Consider the following 22073-nt stretch of genomic DNA (forward strand, 5'->3'; position numbering starts at 1 on the left):
AGTGCTGACGCGTTGGTTGAATAATTGAACGACTGAATGAGGCATATTTGCGGTTACCAATTCCGCCCCCCGGAAGATCTCTCTGTTACCCATGGTCATAGAACAGTGCTCCTTTCTCTCCACCTGCCTATCCTTCTCTTCAATCTATATATTTGTAATCACTCTTGGGGAATATGGTGGTTATTGCAACTGATTGATTGGATGATCTTTTATTTTGCTCTTTCTTCTGTGAGCGGAAGCCAAGCCCTTGAAAAGAATGATCAAAATAAAATGTACAGATGTTTACGATGCGTTCTGAAGAGCTGTCATGATAATGAGCTCCCTGTATGTCCTGAGAATTCTGAATTAATTCCTTGATTTTTTAACTTTCATTTAAAAATCATATATATAAGATATATATTTGTAAAATAGAGGTACAATTTACACACATTATATTAGTTTCAGATGTATACCATAATGATTTGATATTTGCATATACTGTGAAATGATCACAACAGTCTAGTTACCTGTCTCCACACATAGTTACAAAATTTTTTTTCTTTTTTTTCTTGCGATGAGGACTTTTACGATTTACTCTTTTGGAAACTTTCAAAATATACGATATGGTATTATTAACTACAGTCGCTATGCTGTACATTACATCCCTATGACTTAATTATTTTATAACTGGGAGTTTGTACCTTTTGACCCCCTTCACCTATTTCACTTCCTCCACCTATCACCCCTCCCCTTCTGGCAACTACCTGTTCTCCGTATCTATGAGCTTGGTTTTGTTTTATTTTTTATTTTTTTAAACTTCACATATAAGTGAGATCATACAGTGTTTGTCTTTCTCTGTTTGGTTAATTTCACTTAGCATAATGCCTTCAAGGTCCATCCATGTTATTGCAAATGGCAAGATTCCATTCTTTTCTATGGCTGAATAGTATCCCATTATATAATATACCACATCTTCTCTATCCATTCATTCACTAATGGACGCTTAGGTTGTTTCAATATCTTGGTTATTGCCAATAATGCTGCAGTGAGCATGGGGGTGCAGATATCTTTTCCAGTTAGTGTTTTCATTTTCTTCAGATAAATACCCAGAGGTGGGATTGTTGGATCATAGGATAGTTCTATTTTTAATTTTTGAGTTACCTCTATACTGTTTTCCAGAGTGGCTACACCAATTTACATCACCACCAAGAGTGTAGGAGGGTTTCCTTTTCTCCACATCCTTGCCAACACTTGTTATTTCTTGACTTATTGATAACTGGGCCATTCTAACAGGGGTGCGATGAGAGTCCACTGTGGTTTTGATCTGCATTTCCCTGATGATGAGTGATGTTGAGCATCTTTTCATGTGCCTGTTGGCCTTTGTGTCTTCTTGGGGGAAACGTCTATTCAGATCCTCTGCCCATTTTTTGCCATTGACTTATAGGAGTTCTTTATATATTTTGGATATTAATCCCTTATCAGATACATGGTTTGCAAATATTTTCTCCCATTCAGCAGGTTGCCTTTTTGCTCCTCTCTTCTATAGAAAAATTATTCATTCATTCTTGCCAATTTTTATGATGGTTTTAAAAATGGCCACCAATACTTGATCCTCCTTCCATTGTCCCTCTGTCGTGGTTCCAGGCAGCTAGTGGCTGCTTTGCCCAGGAGCCCAGGCCATATGGGGACACTGCAGACAGTGCTCTGGTCAGCACAGTCCCAGGTCGTCCAAACCTTCAGTCTTCACAGCTGAGATGCCAGATGTGTAAACGACAAAGCCCCACGTCTGTTCTCTTCACCCTGGCCTAGTCTTCCAGCTGAACCCCAAATAGTGCGGAGAGGGGACAGACTATCCCTTCTGTGCGTGTTGAGTGCTTGACCACAGACTCCGTGAGCATGATAAAATGGTGTGCTTTTATCAGACTATGGCGCTGTGGTTGCAGTGATTTGCAATAGCGGCTGGAATGTCAGTAGCTTGTCTGTCTTCTGCTGTAAGATATAAACTCTCTGAGGGCAGAATCCATGTCTGGTTTTGCTCTATCAGATCTGGGGCTAGGGTGAGGTGAACCAGTGCCTAAGGCACAAAATGAAAGGAGGCATTCTCTTTCAGGGTACAGGGAGTGTAGGGGGAGCACCTGAGAATGAGTGCCTCCTTAAATTTTGTGCCTTAGGCCCCCTTCTTGTGACCATCTCAGTCTTGGTCCTTATCTCTAGAGACTAGCAGAGTGCCTGGCCCACAGTAGGCACCCAGCAAATATCAAATGAATGAATGAATGAATGAATGAATGAATGAATGAAATGGACCCTGAAATCATATCCTCCTTAGAGCAGTCATGGAAAGAATAGCCGCTAGATGTGGAATCAGAAGGACACGGGTGTGCATCCCAGTGCTGCTTCTCATTAGCCATGGAACCTTGAGTAAGTCACTTGGCTTCTCTGAGCCTGCAGGTAATAACCCCTTCCCGGAGGTTATTGTGAAGAGTAAATGAGATTACATGCGTGTGAAGTGCCTGGCACGTGTGTGCACTCCATACATGTCATAGTTCCCCTCCGCTCTCCTCTTGCCTTAGAGCAGGCAACAACGCAGTATTTCCACTAAGCCACATCATGGGCACTCTGCTGGGCAGCATTCCCCAGCCGCAAGGAGTCCTGCTTTAGGAAACCCTAATTTTGCCCCATTAGAAAGTTTGTTTTCATTGGTTTGCTTTTTTTTTTTTTTTTTTTTTAGGCGAAAGGCATATGCATAGTAGTTAGAATCACAGTAGGACAGATAGCTAGGTTTGAGTTGAATCCTAGCTCCAACTTTTATGTGACTTGCCTAAAGCCAGTCTACCTGAACCACAGTCTCCTCACACAGCAGCCTCACGTAAGGAAAATCCCAGTGCCTTAACGAAACAGAAATTCTCTTTATAACCATGTTATAGTTCAGTGCAGGAATATTTGGCAGGTGACCTTTCACCTGCAGCATGCTTCATGAACCCAAGATCTTTCCATTTTATGGCGCTACTGTCCTCTAGGCCTTGGGGTGATTGGCTGCATCCTCTGCATCTCTTGTGAGAAGAAAAGACAGAGCATGGCAGGGGAGGTTTTTTATAGGCAGGGCCAGTGGCGCACATGCTACCCTCTCTTGCTTTCCATTGGACAGAACTCAGTCACATGGTTACACCCACCTGCTGGGGAATCTGGGAAATGTGGTCTAGCTGGGCGCCCAGGAGGAACAGGATAATATACAACAATCTCACAGCATCTCATAGTTCAGTGAAACAAATCTCTGAGGGGGTCGTTGGGGGATTTATAAATAGGACAATATAATACAGAGTCCTTAGTCCAGGTCCTGCGCCAGAATAAGGTTCACGACGGTCATCGCCATTCTTTATTGACCGTGCGGTCCGCCAGAACATGGCAGAAATACACCACCAGAGTGTGCTGGGGTGACTCTGGAGCCGGGGGACGATACCTTTAGTTCATTATCAATAAACATGGAGCGCATCCTAGGCTGGGGTCCCTGGGAGATGAAAGTAAACAAAAGCTAATCTTTGTGCTCAGAAAGCTGATTCTCACTTAGTGTGGGTGAGGGATTTGGGCTCAGTGCTCAGAATACAGGTAAAATGTGTCAAGTGTCCAGAAGGAAATATGACTCAACTTTAGCTATAGGGATGGGGGAAGCCATTTGGAGGATGTGATATTTGAGTCACACTGTGAAGATTTCCAAAGGGTGAGATGATAAGAAGAGGCATTCTAAGGAAAAGGTCCAGAGTGAGGAAGACACAGACAGAAGAAAGATCAGAAACAGTTTGGAGAGGAGCAAACAATTCAAGTGGTGGCAACGTGGCGTGTGGATATTGTCAGAAGTAATATGGTTATGGCAGGCAGGAACGTACACAGTGGGCATGCAAGCCATGATGAGCAAGGCTGACTGTGTTCCGTGGGCAATGGGGAGCTATCAACCGTTGATGGTTCACAGCCCCGTGATTGTGATCATGCCACTGGGCCAAGTTTCTCACAGCTGCCATTTTGTCCTTATCTCATCCCTGAGAGCTGGGGGAGACAGGTACTATATTTTCATTTACAGATGAAAAAACAGACCCAAAACTGCCCAGCCCCCTATCCCAGAGTTAGAAATAGTTTCATCTGTAAATTCAGTGGGCTGAACTAGAAGCTCTTTAACACCCCCCCCATTCTGTATCAGTCAGGTTTTTACTCAACAATGCTGCATAACAAATGGATCCTAAGACTCAGTAGCTTACAACAACGAATATGTATATTTCTAGCTCATGGGTGTATGAGTTGGCCAAAGAGTTCGCTTCAGGCTGTGGGTTGATTGAGCTCGGCTGCAGGCACTGGCCCAGGTCTGGGTTTGCCCCATGTGTCTCTTATCGTCCTTGGACCAGTGGCTTCTCGGGGCACAATCTTTTCCTAGCATATGGCAGAGACAAAAATGACAAGCCAGGTGCATGTATGCATTTAGTCCTGCTAATGCCATGTCTGCATTAGCTAACCAATGGCTCAGCCCAACCTTAAGGGGCAGAGGAGTAATGTGCTCTCTGTGAAACCACAGAAGGGAGATTATAATTCTATAGAAGGGAGAGAGGAGGACTGGGGAAGATAGTCTCATTGATCACTTTCAATGTTCGTCCTCAGTGACTCCAAGTGGGAGAGCCCATCCTCCCACCACATAGCTCAGGAATGGGTGGCAATAACCAAGAATGAACTGCTGTCTGTGTAGATATGTGGTGGCTTCCCATTATACACATTTAAGGTAGAAGAACTCGGCAACGACACAGGGAGTGACAGAAAGCGTGTGCAGTGTAAATGGTGTCGCTGATTGCACGTCCCTGCGTGAGCCCGTGCTCCCTGGGTCGGAGGCCGCCGCTAGTGTGAGCATCCCACCACACTGGAGTAGCCCTTCCCTGCACCTGAAGAAACAGCATTCTGTTCCTGCGGGAGGAGAGGAGGGAAAGTCGACGGTGCTGGTTTATTGAAACAAGCACTACTGCACACTTTGAGGATGATTTCAGGGATTTTCATGGCGACACAGACCACGGTGGAAGCCTTGCTATGTGCTGGGATCTGGGCAGAAGTTGGCAGTTAATCACAAAAAAATCAGCTAAAATGAGGAATCTTTATAAAACAACACAAGCACATATACACTAAACACTTCTTAAAATTCAAACATGATAAATGTCCATTTTCTTTGCCAATCTTTTGATGTAGGTCCAAGGTTTTGTGGGAGGATGGGTCTGCTCTTTCCAGTTCTAGCTTCTCTTTCTTGCCCAAGCCAGCGGCACATCATTTCTAATTTCCAGTTGTGGTTTTCTTGAAGTGAAATCTTAGACACTTGCAGAACAATCAGAATGCAAGACTCCTTGAGGATTTTATGCCCCCCCCCCCATCTGGTGTATCGTCTCACATGCACTTACTATGTATCCTCTCAATTTTATGGAGGGGTAATTTACATATCATAAATGGCCTCTAATTACAGTGCACAGTTCAATGAGTTTTAACAGTTGCATAGTTTTCTACGCTGTGAAACCACCTTCAAGATATAATGCATTTCCATCCCCCCTAAAAGGTTCCTTAATTTTAAAGGTTTTTTTTTTTTTTTTTTTTAGCAATTTGCCTTTATCTTTCCAAAGCATTCATTTAGTTTTCATAGAAACCGCAATGCTCTTTTCTTACTTCTATTTCACTGATTACTGTACTTTTTAATTAAACTGGGTGATGGCAATGTAGTGGCAAAAACAGGTTTGGGTACAAACCGGGAAGCCTCATGGTAAACATTAGCCTCAGCGGGAGAAGCAGACGTGCATGGACACACCAGAGAGTAGCTTAGCCATCCCAAGCATTCGGAGGGCCACAGGCACATGTACCGTGGGACGGGAAGTTTTCCAGAGGGCAAGAGGGGTAGCCAATGGGTCAGAGGCAGTTAGGGGAGGCCGACTAGGGAGTCTTGTCTTGGTGCGGACACATACTGTTGTTCAGTTTGCATACTGCACAAGATGCCAGCTTACGGGCTAAGCAGGGGCTAAAATCCTGCTTGAGCTTCTCTTTGCAAGCCTTGTGCTCTGCTGCAGATTATTCTGTCCAGAGGAGGCACCTTTTTTCTAGTTCAGAAAGAGGTAGAGTGGGCCCCTTTTCCTAATTCAAGCCAAGGCGCTATAGAGGCTTGCAGCTGTTCTACTCCCCACCGTTGGCGACTTTGACCTTAACACTGACCTCAGAACTGGCCAGCAAAGATGAGGCTTCACTGAATCCTCGACGAACCTAACGTCACAATGCATGGGGTACCTCAATGTCACTTCATGTCCTCACAAGGACCCATTACCAATGCCAGGCTTCTGAGTTAACCTTTTGAAGCAGTGACTTTCCCAGCTCAGGTCAGGGTACTGCCTGATCTGGGGACTCTCTGGGACCCTGGCTCCCTTCTGATGGGGGCTGCAAGCTCTGTAATAGAGTGCTGTAGTCTTCCAGTTCAATTTGATGGCCTCTAGGAGATTCTGCAAGATTCAGCCCCAGATCAAGGTTTTTTCTTGACAAACCTGCTGCATCCTAGGTTTTTTGTTTTTTTGTTTTTTGTGTATGTGTGTGATTCATGTTTATTTCCAGCTTCTGACCCTGCATGTTTTCTGAGCGTAGCATTCTCATCTGCATGGTGGAGAGGATCCTGCCCTAATCTCCTGCATTAGGGCAATGTCTTCGTTTTAGTGTTAACTAGAATTTCTTCAGTTAACCCAATTCATATTGCCTGAAGCAGAAAGGGGAATTGACGATCAGCTCAGGTCACTGGGACCCAAGTGTGAACTTCAGGCATAGCTGGATCCAGGGGTTCAAGGGCTGTTAGCAGGACTTGCTTGTCTTCATTGTGCTTTCCTGTGAATTGCTTCTTCTCAGGCAGGCTCTTTCTACCTCGTGGCAAAGTGACGGACCGCCAGCAGTACAAGGCCCTCTGCTTAAATCCCCAGTGGGAAACTGCACTGTCTTTTGGAAGGGTTCTGAAAAAATAAATCCTGAGAAGGGCTCTGATTGGCCAGTTGGGATCATGTGTTTCACCCCTGGGGCAAGGGTAGGGTCAGCCCCATCTGAATGGACTGAATGGGATTATTACAGAATGGGGGTGGGGTTGTCCCTAAAGGGATGTTGTCTGGGAGAAACAATAATGCCCGGTGCCCTCACAATACCTGTGTGCACACGGACACACACACACGGATACACACACATACACACGTATACACATACACTATACTTGGCTAGGAGATGTTAAGCTCTTGAATTTATCCAAACATACACATTAATTGGGATTATTCATTGTATTGACTGCAAACAAACGTCTCACCCTCTCACAGACTAGCACTGGCAGGAAGGATTAGCTCCGCCATTTGAAACACCCAACTGTTACTTTCTTTCAGAAATCAAAAGCCAAATTACCTTCCTTTTATTAATCATCTCTTTTCTTACGAGGTTTCACCTTTTGTTTTTCTGCGCTTTACAAGGAGATGGTGTGTTTTTATGCTGTGTGTAGATCTTGGCGGTTAATGGAACCCTTTGATTTTTAAGTAAGAGTGAGTCCTGCATGTGCAGGGGGGGCGCCAATAGGCTGGGGACGGTACCTTTAGGTTCACGCCCTCCCCCAGCGCTGGATCGGAAGGATTGGACTGAAACTTTAAACATTTTGAGCAATACCTAGAATATGTATAATTTATAAGCCACACACCGTTGGCTGTCAAACAGGCGATTGATCTGACTCGGATCTTGTTAATTATCTTCCACATACATTACGCCTTAACAGATCTTCAGTATACCGTGTATCAATATTAATAAGATTATAAAACACTATTGATAATTAGGAACAGAAGACACCAGGCCTTTGATTCTAGCTGTTACAAATGCCCCTGCCTCTCTCTAGATTAGAAAGCGGCCGCTTTCCATTTAATAATATCAGATCAGAACATCCATGTCCTAAAGTGGGTTATTAGGAGACGGCTAGGGTTTGCACGGGGATGTGAGGGGCTATTTGAAAATGAGTATGGGATCATCACTGACTGTGAGAAATTTGTGTCACCTGTCTACAGGAGGCCTAACAGGGTGGGAGGAGTTTGGGGGGGGGAGCTGTGCCCTCTTTGATCAGCCAAATTCCTCATTTTCTTTGTCTGGAAAAATCATATTGGTTTGGTTTTGCAGGATTTTCACCAGGACGGCATTTTATCTTGATTTCTCCAGCTGGATGAAAGAGGCCCCATTGGGAAGACAGAGAAGATGCTGGCGAGGTTCAAGGCGAATTTCAAGCCCATCCCATTTTGGATAGCACTTTATTTTCTATTTTCTCTCTTCGGAAGATCCTCATCTTTTATGTTTTTGTTGGGTTCACATACTCATTAACATCAAACAGGCAGATCTGCCACCAACTAGGAAAACGCAAGCAATTTCACATATAAATAGAGAGCACTGGAGCTCAGGTGCTGGGGCCAGGGCTCCTCCCTGGGGGTCTCTCACCTGGCACAGGAGCGGCTGGAGGGAAGGACGAAGAAGGGACACACGGAGGGCTTCCTCACAGCCTGTCGTAATGTGCGTGATCAGAAAGTTGTGACTCCCAGGCTTGGGGTGCGTAAGAATCACTGGGGGTGTGTATTAAATACTCAAAAGCCCTGGGCATCCGTGTGTTTCACAAACTCCCCAGTGATTCCGAAACTAAATCAGACTTTTAGTCCAGCTCGTTTTATTATTTATGATTCTATCACTTGCAAATGATAGAAAACTCTACCCAAACCATTTTAATAAAAGAATGGCAGTTCACTGACTCTTGTCACAGTCAGGAAATAATCTGGCTTCCGATGGAGCCGGAGACACAGCTCAGACCCTGTTTCCATTTCTCAGCTCCAGCTCTCTGGTTTCGTTCCCTTCTCAGGCAAACTCCGTCACAAGATCACAAGACAGCTGCCGTGGTTCCTGGCCTCAGACCCTCTCACCCCACCATCAGGGACTCTCTGCATCTCTTCCAAAAAGCTCCGTAAAGGAGATAAGCTTATCTCTCTTACCCGGCCTCAGGAACCCGTTGTCATGTCTCTGGCTCTAAGTTTGTTACTTGTGCACCCCGGAGCCAGTCATTCCGACCGTGGGTGGGTCACGCTTCTTAGGCTTAAACCTTTTAACCTGTGGGTGAATTCAGCTTACCCTAACCACACAGCTGAGAGTGGAAGAGAGCTGCATTTCCAAAGGAACGTTAGGCAGGCTTCCCAGAAGGAGGGAAAATCGATCCTGCAAAGTCAAGCACAGAGGTCCACCATCCACATCTTCCAGGTGACACTGGCATGCCCTGAAGTTGCCCCTTTGATTCCTATTTCATCTTCTGGAAGCCTCTGCCTGAATAATTGCAGTCTCAGAGAGCTCACTGCTTGTACCCTCTGCCCCTTTAATCTTCAAACAATGCCCTAGAATAAGCCGTTTGGAGTTCCATCTTAAAGATGCATAGAGCATCATTAAAAATGGTCCCTCCGCACATCCACTTTGGGTATTCAGTGCTTGGTATCCGGCTGTCACAGTTACCTCCTCTGATAACCCAATCTGGACACTCATTTATTGGGAGGTGCAGAGAGATGTGTGTTTCTACGGACTTAGTGAATTTGTCTACTTGGACAAGTCTCAAGGACCACTCAGTGGACATTATTGTCAAGAAACAATCTTCCAGCAATCCAACTTGGTTTTTTTTCCCCAAACAATAATAAAAAACCCACCATATTCTTGTCTCAGAGATGTGTTTATTTATTACTAACTTTCTCCCAAAGAGGGATTTAAGGTGACTTACAAATATATGTACCTAGTTAATAAAATGAAACACAGATAAAGACACGAGAGCAAGAGGAGAGAAAAATGATATGATAATGAGAGGATGTCAGAGGTGAAGTTTGCATGTTGTAAAATCAGCAATATTCCTATGGGTGTTTACTTTTATTTAAGATTATTTATTTGAGAGAGAGAGAGAGAAAGAGAGAGTGCGAGTGGGGGGAGGGGAAGAGGGAGAGAGAGAGAATCCCAAGCAACCCCATGCTGAGCTCAGAGCCCAGCGCAGGGCTTGACCCGGGGCTTGATCCTACGACCCTGAGATCAGTCATGACCTGAGCCGAAAACAAGAGTCAGATGCTCAGCCGACTGAGCCACCCAGGGGCCCCATTATGGGTGATTTTAAATGTAAACTTCCTGGTAACTAGAGAAAGAGGTAACCACGCTGAATGACAAGATTCACCTTGTTAGGGAGAAGCATGCATCCGTTAAAGGCTCAGGCAACCCAAGACTAAGTTTGGGTTCTTTCTCATCCTTGCTTTATGGCTCTGGACACCCTAGCTACCAGCTGTTGGCCTCAGTTTTCTCACCTGAAAAATGAGGTTAATATTTTAGGAGTCCATACTGGCATAAATGAATAATTAAATATGTAAATGAAAAGGAGAGGAAGAGGGATCTTCCTTGGAGTAAAATTCCAATCCTCAGTATAGAAGGAAACATACAGAGAATCAGTTTCTGGCAACATCAACAGTAGTAATTGTTTTCAAACAAAGATATCAACTGATGCTAAAACGAGTGAGCCGAAACATGATAAAAACTGGGATATTTAGATAGCCTCAAAGTACCTCTCCACATGATATATTTTTTAAAGTCCTATTTATTTACGTAATCTTTACACCCAACATGGGGCTTGAACTCACGACCCCGAGATCAAGAGTCGCATGGTCCTCTGAGTGAACCAGCCAGGTGCCCCTCCCAACATGATATTTTTTAATTACGGAGGGAAAAATAGTAGCTTTACAGTATCAAAACCTGGCAGGTATCATCTCACCAGTGACCAAAGTCGAGATTCCCAATAATGAGATATATTGACATCATCTATTGCCCAATAAGATGCATTGAAGGGGGCATAGCGTTTCCTGGTATTCTTGCCCAAAAGACATAACCTGGATCTAATCTTGAAACACCACGCCAATCCAGATGGAGGGCTAGTCTACAAATACGTAACAGGCTAATAGTCTTCAAGAAAAGTATTAAGTCTCCAACCTCATGTGAGTTTCATTTGTATCTTTTTCTCACTTTACTGTGTAACTGTATCAGCATTAGCTTCATTGTGACTTAAAAAAATGTCCATAAAAGACAAAGAAAGAAGGAGGAACTGTCTCAGACGAAAGGAAACCGAACACATGACAACGAAACCCAACATGAAATCCTGGATTCTGTACCAGAGAAAGTACAGTAGTGGTATAATTGGTGAAATTTGAATAAGGTTTGTAGATTAGTTAGTGGGATTACATCAATGTTAATTTCCTGGTGTCGAGTATTTTGTTATGGTTACTCAAGATGTTAACCTTGGTGGGTATTGGGTAGAAGATACGTGGGGATTCTTTATACTAAGTTTGCAACTGTGCTGTAAGTCTGAATTTATTTCAAAATGAAAAGTTAAAAAACATGTAAGGGGGGGGTGGTTAATAGTAGATGATCCTAAGGAGTGTTGTGAGGGCGATAAACACAGACGGGGCTTCACTTCATTCTTAGAGCAGCGAGAGCTCTGTCCACATTCACTCTTGTTAGAGTTATTATCTGCAGGGCACGCGGGTGAATTATTCATGGTGTACCCTCAAGGAGCTTGAGGATGACTGGCGGGTATGCAAACCATCAGGCCATAATTATAAGTGCTAACAGAGGTCAACACAAAACGTTTCAGACCCCTTTCTTCTGCTTAGGTGGGAAGCACACAGCATTGGGACAGAGGAATTTGCTGGAAGCCAGACAATCAGAGCTGCCCTCAGATTCTATAGTCCTTCACCCCCCACCGGTGAGTCCCCGAGCCAGGCTGAAGCCAGCACTTTGGGACCAGTGAATTCTTTTATGCAGACGGTTAACATGATGAGAAAAATTGAGGCGGTGGGTAGGGAACTGTTAGTGGCAGGTCACGTCTAGGGCGTGGATGTCTTCACCGCCGCCCGATTTCTGGGTGTGGTTTCCAGGGGCTGTGTGGGACAGGCGTCTGAGGGCTGGCGCTCCCCGTGTGCTTCGGAATGAAGCCAGGAATGAGTGGGAACGATCACCATACACACATCCTGAATCCAACGCTTGTCCCAAGGCCGTGACTGGAGATCTGTGCCTCACAAAGGAGAGATTGGTGGGGAGCATGGAGAGGTGATAGACACTGGTGTGAATGAGTTTTGACAGGTGAGGAAGCTCTAAACCCCGTCCAAATCAATTCCTGGAGGTGAGGAAGGTTCCAGAAGGGCCTGGCAGGGAGAGGGGCTAGTTGGACGGGTTGGGATCCTTTCTTGGTTCACTCGAGCTGGGAAGTGATGGAATGCTTCACAGTGTCGCACATACCCTGCAGGCCTCGCAGCTCCCCAGGAATCATGAAGCCCTAGAAATGTACGGAGAATTTGGGGCATTTTCTCTCCTATGGAGAGAAAATTTTTTTTAAATTTTATTTATTTATTTATTTATTTATTTATTTATTTATTTATTTATTTGACAGAGAGAGACAGCCAGCGAGAGAGGGAACACAAGCAGGGGGAGTGGGAGAGGAAGAAGCAGGCTCCCAGGGGAGGAGCCCGATGTGGGGCTCGATCCCAGAACGCTGGGATCACGCCCTGAGCCAAAGGCAGATGCCTAAGGACTGTGCCACCCAGGTGCCCTGGAGAGAAAATTTTTAATATAGTTTTTAATGTAGTTCTTCAAGGGCTATGTGACTCCTGCCCCTAAGAACTTAAGAGACAGTACCTATCTTAGAGGGAAAAAGGCCGAAACTTAATCTAACTGGTCCGTTGTGATAGAAGCTGCTTCTTCTTCTTCTTCTTCTTCTTCTTCTTCTTCTTTTTTTTAAGATTTATTTGTTTGTTTGTTTGAGAGAGAGCGAGAGCGAGCAAGTGAGCGAGCAGGGGGGAGGGGCAGAGGGAGAGGGAAAGAGAATCCTACGCAGACTGTGCTGAGTGTGGAGCCTAATGCAGTGCTCGATCTCACACCCCTGAGATGATGGCCTGAGCGACACCAAGAGTCAGATGCTTAACCGACCGCACCATCCAGGTGCCCCGTGAAGGAAGTTTCTTACACAGTTTGTTCTGAGTCTTGTTCTTTCTATAGTTAAGCCTACAGGACAGCACAGAAGCCACGGTGAAAGGATTTGACAGAGGAGAGGTTTTGATGGATAGTGAGGACAACAGGGAAGATTGTCTAAAATCTTAGAAAATCCAGTCTCTCTCTAGTGACAGACATCAGGACTGCTTGTGTCCCTCGAAGCACAAACTTTCATAGGGTTCTCTGTCCACCCAGATGTCCAGCAGAAGCCTGCAGAGGGTTCTCTCTGCTACCTCACCCCCACCACTGACACTGATCTTGCCTAGGTCACCAATGTCGCCCAATCCAATGGACGCTTTTTGTCCTTGTCTTGTTTGACATGTTCATGTCATCAGGCACTGTTACGCTTGCTCCCTTGTTTTCAAACTACTCTTCCCTTGGCATTCGTTAGAATGATTCCTTGAAAATAACAAAAAGCTCAGCTCAAGCTTGCTTAAACAACAAAGGGGATTTATCAGCTCATGAGTCAGCCAAGAGATCAGTGGTAAGTGAGCTTAGTACGGCTTGATTAGGGCACTGGCTTTCCAACTCTCTAGAGCGTCTTGGCTTTGTCCTCAGTCTGTCTTCCCTGATGGTTGTCTAATGGCTTCCAACAATAAATAAAGCTTTGTAGGTCATATCCAAGGGGGAAAAAGAATCTTTATCTTTGCTCTAATTGGACTGCCCTGAACCAATTGCTATGGGCAGCAGAATGCCATTTGCTATTTGGCTTACGTCTGGGCCGCTTCACCCAATTACGATCACGAGGGACTGAAATTACTCCTGCAGCTAGGGATGAGGGGGATCCCATCTAAAGTACAAGGCTGAGGGGCAGAATGGATGTGGGAGAGATGATCATAATGGCCCACATTCCATGGCTCTTCTTGTTTCTATTTCCCATCTGCTCCTTATCAGTCCTGCAATTCCTCCTCCTCTTCTACTCATTTTCTAAACGCCTAACCTATGTTGAACCTCCCATCATATGTTCTTGAGTTCCTTGTATTTACCCTATCAGATTACTCACCATGTTCCATTCATTGACTGATAACTCACTTCCTCGTCAGTCTAAGGTCCATGAGGGTAGAGTACATGTGTGTACTGTTCACCTTGTCGTGCATTACAAGGTCTCTCACATAGACCAGGCTCAAAACATCTGTGTTCAACAAGGACTTGAGTACCTATGATTCTAAGGGATTTCCTTACCGAAGTCCGTTCCACACCCACATCAGAGCCCTTGTGAGTGATGCCCTTGAGCTGTGCATGGCAAAGCCTGTGTGCCCAGACATGGCGGCCCAGGTAGAGTGGTGTGGTTTCCAAAAAATGGAGGAAGACATCCAATCCCAGCAGATACAGCTATCCCTGGAAAAACTGTCCCTTACCGGCCACATCTTTCCTAAAATCACCAAACAGCAATACTCTTGGGGTTTATTTCTACACTTACTATCAAGAGTCAAAAATACAGGTTTGCTGGCATTCTCTACCAGGGAAGAGCCAACCCTTGAGGATGTGAAATGATTACTACAATTGACTCTTCTAATTGATGGTAATTCATCACCATCAATGTAGAAAACGTCGTCTTTTCAAAAGCATTGGCATAAAGATGGCGTGTGCTTTGGGAGGAACTCCTGGAGCCCCTCAGTTGAGGCAGATGCCATAAGTGAAGGGTGCCTCCATACAAAGAGGCAAACTCCGGGGAATGATTCGCTTTATAAAATAACGCTTCACTGTACAAAAATATTTCCCTCTAGTACTTCTTTCTATATCTAGCCCATATTAGCACTTTAATAACATGAGAGCATTTTATAAAAATAGTGATGGCCTCATCACTTTTAGGGGGCACTCCCGTTGTGGGGATGATGGGCCTAAGGATTGGGAAATGTTTACAGACCAGAGCAAGACTTCAGCTGTTATTGGCAAGGACCCTTTGTCCCGCATCAGATCTATATTCCAGCAACTCAAAGTGTTATCAGCTGAAACCTCCCGGGGAGACAGCTGTGGGGCAGGGATGCCATCATGGATTTCCTAAGAGGGAGGGAAATCCCGGCTCTGAGAGACCAAGTGACTCATCCAAGGTCACCAGCAAGTCAGTGGGCAGCCTCGGGGCCCTCCCTGCTGGCAACCGTGCCCGAGCCTGCAGCAGATTTTTAAAAGCTCAGAAGTTCCTTCCTCCAAAAGCTCGGTTCCCCTCCCCTCAAGTGTGGGCTCAACACTGAGGGGTAGAAAACAGAAAGGGAGATGTAGGAACGTTACAGGAAAGAAATACCTTCCTGCACGTGAACACCAAGGTTAACACCATCAGTAACGAGACAATCGCAGTCCCGTGCCCCTGGATACGATACAGTGAAAGGCACCTCATCTCTACACTCTTCTCAAACCCTGTAACTTCAGTCTAATTATGAGAAAACATCAGTCGACCCCAAATCGAGGGACATTCTACAAAATACCTGACCGCTGCTCTTCACAAGTGTCAAGGTCATAGAAGTCAAGGAAAGACTCTGACATCGTCATGGACTGGAGGGGACCAAGGAGACACGAAGCACTAAATGTAAGGTGGGATCCCGGATGGGACCCTGGAACAGAAGTCTGGCATTAGGGGGAAAACTGGGGAAATCTGAATAAGGCTGTTGTTTAGTTAACCGTATTGTACCAGTGTTAGTATCTTAGTTTGGATAATGCACCATGGTTCTGTCAGGAGATACTATTACAGGAAGCTGGGCAAAAGGTATTTGGGGACTTGGTACTGTCTTTGTGACTCTTCTGTAAATCTAAAATTTTATTTTCAAACAAAGTTGTGTTTTTGTTTTTAAAGTCCAGAAGTGGGGGCGCCTGGGTGGCTCAGTCGTTAAGCGTCTGCCTTCGGCTCAGGGCGTGATCCCGGGATCCTGGGATCGAGCCCCACATCAGGCTCCTCCGCTGGAAGCCTGCTTCTTCCTCTCCCACTCCCCCTGCTTGTGTTCCCTCTCTCGCTGGCTGTCTCTCTGACACATAAATAAATAAAATCTTAAAAATAAAATAAAATAAAGTCCAGAAGTGACCGAGATGCTTAATCTTTCACGTCTTTTCCTTCTGGGAAGGCGGTGGGGTCAGAGGGCAGCATCATGGTGGGGTTGCCTCTGGCCAGTCTGGGAAGTTTTGGCTTCTTCCGGAGAAAGGTTGCATCACATTCCTAAATTCTGCAGAATGGCACACCACCCACCCTGTCTTCGGAGATTAGCCCAGTTGCCTGGTGGAGAGTGGCAGTGCCGGGCACGTCAGGGAGGCTCAGCCAGACAGCTGGGCCGGCAGAACCAGGGAGGAAAACGAACAGCCTCTATGGAGACACGACTCAGGTTGTTTCTCAGAATGATATTCAGGACTTAGGGAATCTCGTGATTCAAGAATATAAAGTTAAACAATCACGATCTATTAATCACACCTACCAATATGCATACACAGTGGTCAAAAGGCGAGGAGTGGAGCTCAAGAGGTTTGGGTTCTGTGGGAGAATCAATGTTTCTCGCCCACTCTGTGAGTCTCTAAAGATGGCCACCATCAACTTTTTCTCGTCAGGTAGTGCACACAGCTCCACCCATCACTGGGTGGGATCTCTTTTCTCTTATGCTTCCATCCGAGTTGGGGTTGATTCGCTTTGGCCAGTAGAACGCGGCAAAGTGATGCTATGCTGGTTCTGGGTCTGGCCTTTAAGAGTGTGGCAGCTTCTGCTTTTTTTCTCGAAGCCAGCTCTGACACCCTGAGACCACCCTGCTATGAGGAAACCTGACCCAGCCACAAGGAGAGGCCAGATAGAGGAACAACGAAGTTCCAGACACGTGAGTGAAAACTTGAACCTTCCAGCCCAGTTCAGCTGATGCCAAAAAAAGCAGAAGAATCGCCCTGCCGATCCCACTCAATTCACAGAACCACGGGAAATGATAGAACATTGTTCTTGCAAACCACTAAGCTTTGGGCTGATTTATCATGCCGCAGCGGATAACCGAGACGCTCACTGATGTGTTGGTTTTTTTTTTAAAGATTTTATTTATTTATTTGATAGAAAGAGACAAATCACAAGCAGGGGCACAAAGGGCTCCCTTTGTGGCAGAGGGAGAGGGAGAAGCAGGCTCTCCACTGAGCAGGGAGCCCGATGCGGGACTTGATCCCAAGACCCTGGAATCATGACCTGAGCCGAAGGCAGATGCTTAACCGACTGAGCCACCCAGGCTCCGCCCCGCACTGATGTGCTTTTTTTCTTTTTATTAAACTTTTATACTTGTTCTCATACATTTCAGTGCTTCTTTAAACTTAAGAAATCAGAATAATAGGCAAGGTATGCCTCATTTATATAAAGTTGTGAAATATTTTAGACAGATGTAAAATAAGGAATTGGATATCAGACTGTGTTACTACTCTGCTCTTAACCCCCATCGCCTTCCCCTCTCACTCTGGATGAAAGCCATGTTACCCATATGGCTTGCAAGACCCCATAAGATCTGTTCCCTGCCTCTTGCCTCCCTGACCTCAACCTCTACCACTCATTGCCTTTGATATTCCTTGAATATGAAGGGCACGGTGCACATCAGGACATTTGTATTTGCTGTTCAGTGCCTGGAATGTTCTCCTCCTAGGTATATTCATGACTTGCTCCTTACTGCCTTCGAGTCTTTACTCAAATATTACCTTGTTCATGGAGTCTTTCTTAACCTGATTGGAAATTGCTACTCTCCCCTTCCCTGACCCTCCAACCCCTGGCTTGCTTTTTTTTTTTTTCCCCTCCAAAGCACTTAAGGCCACTGAACATATTATATATTATTACCCAACTTGTTTTTGGTCATCTCTCTTCAGTAGAGCCTCAGCTCCAAGAAAGAAGTTTTTGCCTGTTTCCTGTACTGCTAGAAGCCCAGAACTTAAAGTAGTCTCCAGGCCCAATGCAGAGCTTGAACTCACGACCTTGAGATAAGACCTGAGTTGAGATGAAGAGTCAGACCCTTAACTGACTGAACCACTCTGGCTGCCCCAGAAACCCAGAACTTAAAACTGTGTGTGGGATAAAGTTGACAGACATTAAATCTTCATTGGACGGATGAATGAATTTTTCTAAAACCCAAAGCCTCCAGTCTGGATGGCTGCTGACTGGTGTGGGAAGGGCAGCCTCACTTCCTGGCAATGGACGGCCTTGCTGCTCAGCCCTATTTGACAAGAGGGAACCGCAAGAGTGGTTAGGAGAACCTCAAGCCAGAGGTTAGCAAACTTTTTCTCTAAAAAGCCAGAGTAAATATTTCAGGCTGCATGGGCCGTACAGCCTGTATCACCAACAACTGTCATCGTAGCGTGAAATCAGCCACAGGCAATGGGTAAATGCATGAGTGTGACTTACGCTCCAGTAAAACTGTACTTATGGATGCTGAAACTTGAATTTAATTTATGTGTCACAAAATAGTATTTTTTAAAAAATTTTTCCAACAATTTAAAATGTAAAAACTGTTCTAGGCTTGCAGGTCACATAAAAATAGAAGGTGGACCAGATTTGGGCTACAGTTTGCTGACCAATGCTATTAACAATCTCCAAGTGACTCAAAGTGTGGGAGAGGAATTCAATTTCCAGGGAGACTAGCCAGAAGATTATTCATTTTTAAAGAAGTATTATTTGTAATATGACTTCATGAATATTCATAGTGATTTTTGCATGTTAGGCACTTTTATAGCCAATACGCCTCGGTGAGAAAGCACAGGGCAGGAGCCAAGTGAGAAGAAGCAATTTTTAGGCTGGGTATGCCAAATCCACTAACCTCTTCATCCTTCCTTCCTCTGAGAAAGAGATGGCCCGGCGTGGGAGGGAGCAATGGTGGCCATCACAGATAGGGAGACCTAGGAATCAGACTGACCAAGGTGCTAAGGCTGTGAGTTTGTTTCTCACATGGGCCGGTTAGCTCTTGACTGAATTCTGCACCTCTGGCCCTGGGCAGCTGTCTCACGTAGGTTGGAAAGGAGGGCAGGGGGGAACCTCACTCAATGCCTTTCTGACCACGGAGAGGGGAGCCATTTTACTAATCAAAACATCAGACAGCCTTAATGTCTCTGGGCATGGTGCTGGCCCTTTGTGACCCCTGGAGGTATACTGTGGGAGGGGCAGACACAAAAGATGACAGAATGTCACTTTGTCCTGAAAAGGAGTATTTTAGAAAAAACTTTAGAATGAAAAATTCCAAACATACACAGAAGTAGAGAACAAAGTAAAACGAGCCCCCAGGTACCCAATCACCCAGCTTCAAGGGCTGTCAACTCAGAGCCAGACCTGTTTCATCAGTAGCCCAACCCCTAGATGACTGGAGTAAATTCCAGATATCATGTCATCTCATTAGGTGAAAGCTATTTTAATTACACAGGAATTCATTATTTAGAATTCCAGAACTACTCAAAATTCATTTAGAAAAATGAAAAAATAAGCAAAAGAAAAACAATAAAAATAATCCATGCTTTTATCACCAAGAGGTAATTATATTAACTGTTTCTCCTTCCACATTTTAAAAAACAAAAAAGTATCTTACTATAGACAGCCTTTGGAACTTGATTTTGCCTTTCTTGATAGAGCTATGACACATCTTTCCATGTTAACAAATATACATCTGCCTTATAGTTCTTTTTGTTGTTTTTTTGGCTGGGTACAGTATACTTTATTGATGGTACATGACAAGGTAGGGGTCCCCAAGCCCCTCCCCTTCTTCAGGGGGTCTGGGATGGAAACTGTGGAGGTTGGGAGATTCTCAGTGTGTTGGGGGATGAGTTGGGACAAACACTCCCCAGCAGCTGAGGGTCTCTCTCTTCCTCTTGCTCTCACTGGGGCTGGTGGTCCAGGGAGTTCTTACTTCTTGGAGGCCATGTGGACCATGAGGTTGCTGTAGCCAAATTCATTGTCATACCAGGAAATGAGCTTGACAAAGTGGTCACTGAGAGCAATGCCAGCCCCAGCATTGAAGGTGGGAGAGTGGGTGTCACTGTTAAAGTCACAGGAGACCACCTGGTCCTCAGTGTACCCCAGGATGCCTTTGAGGGCACCCTCAATGCCTGCTTCAACACCTTCTTGATGTCATCATATTTGGTAGCTTTCTCCAGACAGCAGGTCAGATCCATGACTGACATATTGGTGGTGGGGACATGGAAGGCCATGACAGCGAGCTTCCCATTCAGCTCAGAGTTGATCTTGTCTACAACCTTGGTAGAACCAGTAGAAGTAGGAATGGTGTTCTGAACAGCCCTTTGGTTATCATGCCACAGCTTCCCAGAGGGGCCATCCATGGGCTTCTGGGTGTCAGTGATGTTTATGGACTGTGGTCATGAGTCTCTCCACAATGCTGAAGTTGTTATGGATGACTTTGGCCAGAGGGGCCAAGCAGTCGGCAGTGTAGGAGGTGTTGCTGACAATCTTGAGGGAGTTGTCATACTTTTCATGGTTCACGCCTATCATAAACATGGTGGCATCAGCAGAAGGGGGAGAGATGATGACCCTCTTGACCCCACCCTTCAAGTGAGCCCCAGCCTTCTCCACGGTGGTGAAGACCCCAGTAGACTCCACAACACACTCAGCACCAGCAGCATCCCATTTGATGGTGGCAAGATCTCACTCCTGGAAGATGGAGATGGGCTTTCCATTGATGACATGTTTCCCATTCTCAGCCTTGACTGTGTCGTGGCATTTGTGGTGGGTGGAATCATACCAGAAGATGTGGACCATTTAGTTGAGGTCAATGAAGGGGTCACTGATGGCAACAATATCTGCTTTGTCAGATTTAAAAGTGGTCCTGGTGACCAGGTGCCCAATATGGTCAAATCCATTTACTCTAACCTTCACCACCGTGTCTCAGGGGTGCGGCGGGCATTGCACCAGAAGAGGCAGCTGTCTATCGGACGGGGATGAGCAGCCTGCATTATATGTATCCATTATGTGGCTCTTCCTTAGTCTTAAAACAATTTCCTTATTGGTGTGTATTTAGGTTAATTTAAAATTTTTGCTATTATAATCATCTTGTAATAAACATTTTTGACCAGGTCTCTTGTATGCTTCTTTGATCATTTCCTTCGGATGAATTACTACTAGCATTCCTAGGGCAAAGGGCACCCACATATTTAAAAAAAATTTTTTTAAGATTCTATTTATTTATTTGAGAGAGAGAGAAAGAGAGTGCAGGTAGGGGGAGGGGCAGAGGGAGAGGGAAGGAAGAATCTCAGGCAGACTCCCCGCTGAGCAGAAAGCCAGACAAGGGGCTCCATCCCACCACCCTGAGATCATGACCGGAGCCAAAATCAAGAGCCTGACGCCCAACTGAGTCATGCAGGCATCCCTTCACAATTGTTATTCATATTGCCAAGATGCTTTCTAGGACGGTGATATCAACGCCGTACCAAGTACACCGGGAACGCATAAGGATGCCCATTTGCCACGTCTTGGCCAGCACAGAGTATTAACGTTCTTCTAACCTTTGCCAATCGGATAGGTTGAAAATTATTTCTTGTCATTTTAATTTGCATTTCTTTGATCACAAGGGAGGCTATTTTGAAAGTGTTGGTTGGACAAGTTTTCAGTTTTAACATAATTGTAACGTAACGTAATCGTAACGTAAACATAAAATTTAAAAACATAAACGCAGAGACAATTGCTACGTAGCTATAGCCCCACTGCAGCATTTATGACACGCGGCCTGTCTTGCTTCCCTTACAGCACCCTCCTTCCCCTTCACACACATGAATCCACCACATTATTTTAAACCAAATCTCAAACATCTTATTCATTATATGTTTTTAGTATATATATTAAATGTAAACGGATTCTTTATTATTATATCATAACCATGATATTATTATCAAACTTAAAAATAACCTAAAAATAAATGGGGTACCTGGGTGCCTCAGTCAGTTGAGTGTCCAACTCTTGATCTTGGTTTGGGTCTTGACCTCGGGGTCGTGGGTTCAGGCTCCACATTGGGCTCCAGGCTGGGCATGGAGCCTACTTAAAATAAATCAGTTATGTGGTTATTCTGAAATATAGT

General features: G+C 45.1%; 1 pseudogene; it reads right to left on the reverse strand.

Annotated features, from left to right (window-relative positions):
- Positions 1 to 19678: 19678 nt before the first annotated feature.
- Positions 19679 to 20969, reverse strand: LOC103657241 (annotated as a pseudogene).
- Between the last annotated feature and the right edge of the window lie 1104 nt (positions 20970 to 22073).

The sequence above is a fragment of the Ursus maritimus genome, unplaced genomic scaffold, assembly GCF_017311325.1.
Source record: "Ursus maritimus isolate PB19 unplaced genomic scaffold, ASM1731132v1 scaffold_7, whole genome shotgun sequence".
NCBI classification, from domain to species: domain Eukaryota; kingdom Metazoa; phylum Chordata; class Mammalia; order Carnivora; family Ursidae; genus Ursus; species Ursus maritimus.